Source organism: Gadus chalcogrammus, chromosome 2, assembly GCF_026213295.1.
Source record: "Gadus chalcogrammus isolate NIFS_2021 chromosome 2, NIFS_Gcha_1.0, whole genome shotgun sequence".
Classification (NCBI taxonomy): Eukaryota; Metazoa; Chordata; class Actinopteri; order Gadiformes; family Gadidae; genus Gadus; species Gadus chalcogrammus.
In genome coordinates, this window is record NC_079413.1 from 2,912,719 (window position 1) to 2,920,218 (window position 7,500).

Below are 7,500 nucleotides of genomic sequence, written 5' to 3' on the forward strand. Positions count from 1 at the left end.
GCCCCGGGCTTCAGAGCACCAGCCCAGCTGACGGTATTCCCCCGAAAACCATTGGAAAAAAGGGAATAAAAAGGAACATCGAAAGTGCAATTTTTTGTTTATTAGCAGCTGCTCCCTCTTACAAAATAAAAGCCCTTTGTTTTTCGTCGCCCTTCGATTTTGGAGAGTGGCTTCCCACGTTCATGACACACGAGTTATTGAAAACATCGGACGCATCAACAGCACATCAAGTGCTAGTTATCGTTTGGGATTTATTTTTCGCCACCCACGGGACGTCCAGTGAGAAAGGGCTTCACAGGGAGCGAGGGGTTCGAACGCGCGCACCGTGCAGGCCTGCGCACGACCCGGCTGTTGTCTTAGCCTGCCATCAAAGCTCGCACCTCTTAGTCCGACAGGGAGCGGGAGACACAGAGAGGGAGAGAGAGCTGAGAAAACAAACTTCTTTTCTCTTTCGGGACCTGGAAAAGGGGGGGGGAAGAAAAGGGCCCTTCAAGTGGTGCTAATCGGGCCGTTTAAACGCATGAAGCGTCAACAGATGAGCGCTCCACGGAGAGGATGTGTTGGGACAGGAGGAGGACAAGATCTTCCTTCCTCTCGTTTGATTCCCCCTACAACCCCCCCCCCCCCCCCCCCACGTCTCTCTTTCTAACTTTAACTCTCTCTACAGCTCTCTCTATCACTCTCTCCAGCTCTTTCTCTCTCACTCTCTCGTCTCTCTCCAGTTCCTTCTCGCTCTCTCTCCAGCTCTCCCTCTCACATTCTCTCTCTCTCACACTCTCCCTTGCTCCTCTTCTCCCTAAGGCTGTATTCATCTGCATCAGTCACATACCATCTGTCTTCTGGAGAAATATTGAAAAAAAAACAATGAATAGGGGGTCAGGCATATCAAAGACACATCCAGTGCCTGCAGAGAGCTCCTACAGGGAGCCCGTTTCAGCAGGGTTTTGGATCTATGCGACTTCAAGTGCGTGCATGTGTGTGTGTATGTGTATGTATATGTGTATATACAGTACGTGTATCTGTAAGTGTGTGTGTGTGTTTGTGAGTGAGTGTGAACGTGTGCGTATCCGGCGTCACCGCATCGAGCACGAATACACGCGTGTCATGTCGAGTCTCTGGTGGCTCCTGATCCAAAGCGGCATGGCCCAGGGCCGGGTTTCTCCCCCGCCCCCCGCCCCTCCCCGCAGGCAGGGCTCGGGTCCGCCGCGCCCTGGCCCTCTTACGGGGTTCAGCGGAATGTCATTGAGCGGTCTGGAAGTTGTAACCACTCCGATGGGTAATTGTTGGAACTAAAAGGCGGCCTTGAGAAGGTGGATAGCTCCAGCATTAATGTTACAGCCCACAGGGTTAGGAAGTATACTAATGCATCTCCAGATGCATAATGAACATGTGTGCATGCACCGGCACGCTCAGACATAGCATTAGCAAGCGGGCGGATTTGGAAGCACATTCACACTTCAGTTATATACACGCACGGCCCCTTTACGCTCACACCGTGTGAAACCCTCCTCGCTGAAGGCCTCGCACACAAACACACACTGTACGTACACACACTGTACATACACACACAGGTATTTGATGTCATGTCATTAAGGTTTTATATGCCTGTGTGTGAGTGCGTTTGTGTGAAAGAGAAAGTGGTGTGTGCGTGTGTTTGTGTGAAAGTATGTCTGCATGCGTTTCCAAACACGTGCACACCTACACACACACGTGCACACATGCCCCAGTGTGCAAATTGATCAGCCATATGAGTGTACTATAAAGGACCCGGATGGTGCACACAAAACGGTCAAATCGCGAAGTGTGGATCGATAAATAACGTATTGTAATTTGCGGTCAGTGCACCACAGAGTATTCGATTTGGAACAACACTGACATCTGAAAAGGAGCGCACTTAGTGAGTGCGGATAGTGTACCACGTTTAAGTGTACTCATGGAAGTATTGATATTAGAAAACGGCACCAGTGTGGGGAGGCTTAGTGAGGGTAGAGCTTGATCAATAATTCCAAATCACCCTTAATATATTATATTCTGAAAGGCTCCCTGCCTACTAACTGAGAGGGGCTCAATCTTACAACTTCAAATAATATATATATATCCAAGGTGAAACAGATGCAGGGGGTTCCGGCCGAACAATAGAGGAGTACTGTTCTGCCCGGTAGTGCCCGTCTGAGACTGAGATGGTGCTGATGAGGCCGTCGTCCACGGCGATGATGTGAAGAAGGTGGGCCTGTGATGGCGCATAGTGGGGAAGGATGTGAGGAAGAGTGCTTGACCCCCTTGGCGTGGCGGTAATTACCCCCACAGCGCCAAGCCGCCCCACCCTGCCCTCGGGACGGGGAACAACAAAGACACGGTAATTACCCCCCCCCCCCCCCCCCCCCAAACGACTTCCCCACTCCCCGCCCTCGCGTCACTGTCAGTCTCCTTCTCCCCAACTTCCTGCTCTCCGCCATCTCGCCGCTCACTTACCTTCCTGCCCCGCCTCCTGGGTGCTATCTCTCCCTCCATCAACCTGAAGCCCCGCCCACACCCCCACCCCCTCCCCCCCCCTCTCCTCTGCTGCCGTCTGGGACGGAGCGTCTCTCGGTGTCCTCCCGGCTACCTGTGGCCTCCCTAACCCTAAGGGAGGAGTCAGGGGCCCCCCCCTGACAATGGGCCCCGCTGTCTGAGAGAGACATAGTCTTAAAGAAGAGGAGGGGGAGGGGGGGGGGGGCGGAGGGGGAGGGGGGGGGAGACACAAAGCCATGAGCCATTGGCATGAGAAGTGGGACAGCATCATCTGCACACACGCTCGCACACGCACGCACGCACACGCATACATATAAACACAAAACAGAATGATCAAGGGTAAAAACAGACCAACACACACCGAAAATATAAACCTAATAAATGAAAAAAAAAAAAAAAAACACACACTCAAACAGAAATAATGACAACAAATAGAATAAAAACGCACACACCCTCACACACACAATGGTTCTATGTCATCCTAAGATAACATCGGTTGCGGCAGATCACTGGTTTGTGCGTTTGTTTTGCGTCTACGCAGGTGGATTTCAGTGTGAGGGCCCCTATGTGTGTGTGTGTGTGTGTGTGTGCAGAGGAAGTATCGACTGAGTGAGAGCAGCAGGGACATAATAATATTGGGCCGTCTATCATGTAAGCCGAGCAGCCAATCAAGCTTAAAGAGAGCGATAAGGCCTGATGGGGAGGGCTAATAGCTGGATAAGAGATCTATAGGATATCAAGCACAGGGAGGGAGGGGGAGGGGGAGAGAGAGGGAGGGGGGAGAGAGAGAGAGAGAGAGAGAGAGAGAGAGAGAGAGAGAGAGAGAGAGAGAGACGTGACACACACAAGACAAGCAGCAGCCACTCAAACAGCAGTCATTCGACGGTCTTATCAGCAGTTCCGATCACTGTGTGTGTGTGTGTGTGTGTGTGTGTGTGTGTGTGTGTGTGTGTGTGTGTGTGTGTGTGTGTGTGTGTGTGTGTGTGTGTGTGGGAGAGCTCTCCCCCTCTCACACAGTCACATTATTGTTTCCAAACACCAATAAAAAAAAGGGGCCATTATTAAATCAAGCCGTCCTCATTGTAGCTGAATTGTTTGTTTTTCATGAAAGCCGATGGTCCCCCCCCAACAGTAAAGCCCTACAACAGCATAAACACCGCTCTGTAAGCGCAGCCTGGGTGTCTGTAAAAGCTGCCCCCATTACCACCTCCACCACCACCACCAGCAGCACCACCACCTCCACCACCACCAAGACCTCCACCACCACCACCACCACCACCACCACCAAGACCTCCACCACCACCAGCAGCAGCACCACCTCCACCACCACCAAGACCTCCACCAACCCCACCACCTCCACCACCGCCAGCACCACAACCATCTCCACCACCGCCACCACCACCACCACCACCTCCACCACCACCACCAGCAGCAGCACCACCTCCACCACCACCAAGACCTCCACCAACCCCACCACCGCCACCACCACCACCACCAAGACCTCCACCAAGACCTCCACCAACCCCACCACCTCCACCACCGCCAGCACCACAACCATCTCCACCACCGCCACCACCTCCACCACCTCCACCATCTCCACCACCACCTCCACCACCACAACCACCAATACCTCCACCACCACCACCACCTCCTCCTTGCCCTCTTTGTGTTTCCTAATGGGCCGATTTACAACACAGACCTGATGGGCTGCTTGTTTTCTGCAGCCCAGCGGGCCTGCGCCCATCCAGCACTGCACTATGGGGAACTCCCCCCCCCAGGATTTAATGTCTAGTACAGATAAAGCTGCAGGGGGTTAAGTAAGAGAAATACACCTCCAGTGAGCATCACAGCTGACTTGTTCCCTCACAAAGTCAGGGGTAAATATCACATATCGTTGGCGTCATAGCATAATTGCCCGAGTCTTATTTTGGCCAAATTCTGATGCCTATTCTTACTCTACTCTTTATGTGCCACATTGGCTATTTCATGAGCCAATGGGGGTGCTTTTTACATTCCATAATCACTATCTGCCCGAGTCATCTATTTGACAGGCATTTTTTGTGCCAAACACAAGAATGACCTTGAAATATGACTTGGCCAATTATGCTAGAAGGCTAACGATATGCATAGATGAGGTACCATAGCGTCACTGTAGAGCATCGTTCTGATTGGCCGGATGAGGCTTTAGTAGGAATGAATATCAAAACAAACATGTGGAGGTCCAAAGACTTCAAAGCACGACCAATGGGCCAAAGTGTTTGATTGTGGTGTTGTCGTACAAAAGCATTGTTGGCATCAACAACCAAAGCCTGACTCATGACTTATTATATCACTGAGAGATGGAAAGTGTCTTTATGAGGCCCCACTGATGAAAGACTACCAGGAGCATAGTTTAATGTCCAGGGTTTAACGTTCAGCAGTGAAGGCCAACTCCTCAACGGAACATCTCGCTAATGGTTCCCAGGTGTTTGTGAGTCTAACACTTCCTCGCTAGACGTGTTCCCCCTGAATAACCCGGCTGGGCTTAATAAAACAACATCTTATCTCGTTGTTGAAAACGCTGTCGTTTAGATGGAAAAAAACTATGTTTTATCGAACCTAGGATATCCAAGTGTTCGGGAAAACATTTTTTCCTGGACAGCACATAGCAGTGAGGACACAAGTCAGGGCACCTGTTTTGATTTAGTTTTTTTCTCACAAGCTACAAGTTTTCCTTTTCTTTTCTTCTTTTGCGGCTTTTCTTTTACCACGTGTATGTGTTTTACTCAAATCAAAACGATTCTAGTTCGAGTCGTTCTATAGAAATTTCAGCATGCGTCACGCATCACATTCAGAATCATATCCAGAAACACACATGAGGAGTTCTCATCCTCTCTTTATCAGCTAAATAAATCAACGCTATTGAACCATGATGCATTCAAGGGCACCACGTACCAGCACCCTGACACCTTGCGGCCTGTTCCCTTAACTCCCAGCCTTCTAAACTAAGCCTTTCACTACCAACCCTCTGCAGCGCTGCAGTTCACCTCCGCGGCGCACGCCAGAGCCTGACACACGATGGACCTGGGCCGCGGGCCTCCCGATACCGCTGTGGTTCCCCGGCTCACCGCAGACCTGCTGTCGAGCCCCGCTGAGACACGGAGAGCCCAACCAGCGCTGGCAGATTTAAGATTTAGCTGCAGACAAACCCTGGCCGACAGAACGGCGTTAAGCCCCACTGTTTGGCCCCTGGCCCCGTCGGGATGTATAGGTAGGCGGAGTGCCCGGTGTGCAGTGTGTGTACCTGTGTGTGTGCGTGCGTGCGTGCGTGCGTGCATGCGTGTGTGTGTGTGTTTGTAAGTGTGTGTGTGTGTAGTGGAGGACGTCCTGAGGGTTTATAGGTGGACATAATACTTTATGGCCTGTGGCAATGACCATTTAAAAGAGGTCAACGACAAGAGGGCCGGGAGAGAGGCACTGACTGGGCTGAGAGGAGAGGAGGAGGGAGGAGAGGAAGGAAAAGGGAGGAAGGAGAGGAGGGAGAGGAGAGTGAGTAGAAGGATAAGAAGTTATAGAGGAGATAAATTAAGAAGGGGGAGGAGGTGGAGGAGGAGAAGATGGAGATGGTGGAGGAGTAGAAGGAGGAGGAGGAGGAGGAGGAGTGGAAAGAGAGGCTATGCATTGTGTTCTCTTGCCCGAGTGTGCTGCCAGAACACACACTTTTCATTCCGCCTAACGAATGACGAACTGAAGCCAGCAGCTTATTGCCCGTTAAAAAGGCATTTTGACTGAGAGCCTTCAACCCCTGGTTGTTTTTTCCCCTGCTGCTGCGCTCCAGGTCCTAATCAGGGCTTAGCCCAGCGAACACGGCGTCCTTCGAAGCCGTAGCTCCGCGGAATAGGAGGAGGTTCCGTGGTTCTTTGAGTCTCTGGACGTCGTCAGAGAAGGGGAACGCATCGTGTTAAACCCTCACACCTGGCCCGCGCTTTATAAGGGGATGTTGAGCTGCAGATAGCCCGCCAGTCTGCTGTTGCCCCCCCCCCCCCCCCTTGTGTGTGTGTGTGTGTGTGTGTGTGTGTGTGTGTGTGTGTGTGTGTGTGTGTGTGTGTGTGTGTGTGTGTGTGTGTGTGTGTGTGTGTGTGTGTGATTGTGGCACTGTGTGCGGCTGAAACACCCGCAGGCCGTTGGGCTTATAGCATTGATCCCGTGTGACCTGTAGACGGTTGCTAACACCTGTCCAGGGGTAAGAGTGGCAATTACACAACCGCTAACATCAGACCACCTAAGACACTGAAAGAGGGGGCGAGAGACATAGAGACAGAGAGCGAGAGAGAGAGAGAGACACACACAGACAGACAGACAGACAGATAGACAGACAGACACAGAGAGAGAAATGAGAGCCAGAAATAGTACACATGGGAGAAAGACCAAGTGTACACTGCGAGGAAGGTGTGTAATGACATCATGGTAACAAAGCAGTAATAATAATTCCAAATAACAAGATAAGGGTCGGTCACATAAACTGTCGTGGTTGGCAACATAGCCGTAAACGCCAACATGAGCATGCAAACCGGCACGCACACACTTTCTCTCTCCCTTACACACACACACAATCACACACACACACACACACACACTTTCTCTCTCCCTTACACACACACAATCACACACACACACACTTTCTCTTTCTCTCTCTCTCGCTCTCTCTCACACACATACCCTTTCTCTTTCACACACACCAACACACACACACACACACACACACACACACACACACCCACACCCACACCCACACCCACACACACACACACACACACACACACACACACACACACACACACACACACACACACTAGTTTCAGTGTGGAGCAAAGGCCGCCTGACACAGTAGCTGTGCAGACACCTTTGAGCCGGTATCCTCTGATACACTATCAGGGCGCCCTGCCTCTGACCCTCTGACCCTCTGACCCTCTGACCCTCTGACCCTCTGACCGTCGCCCGGGGGCCTCG

At 51.6% G+C, this 7,500-nt stretch overlaps 1 protein-coding gene across 1 annotated transcript in view; it reads right to left on the bottom strand.

Annotated features, from left to right (window-relative positions):
* LOC130406830 (cAMP-dependent protein kinase type I-beta regulatory subunit-like) overlaps nucleotides 1–7,500 on the bottom strand; it is a 37,052-nt gene that overhangs the window by 6,327 nt on the left and 23,225 nt on the right. The gene's annotated exons all lie outside the window — the stretch shown is intronic.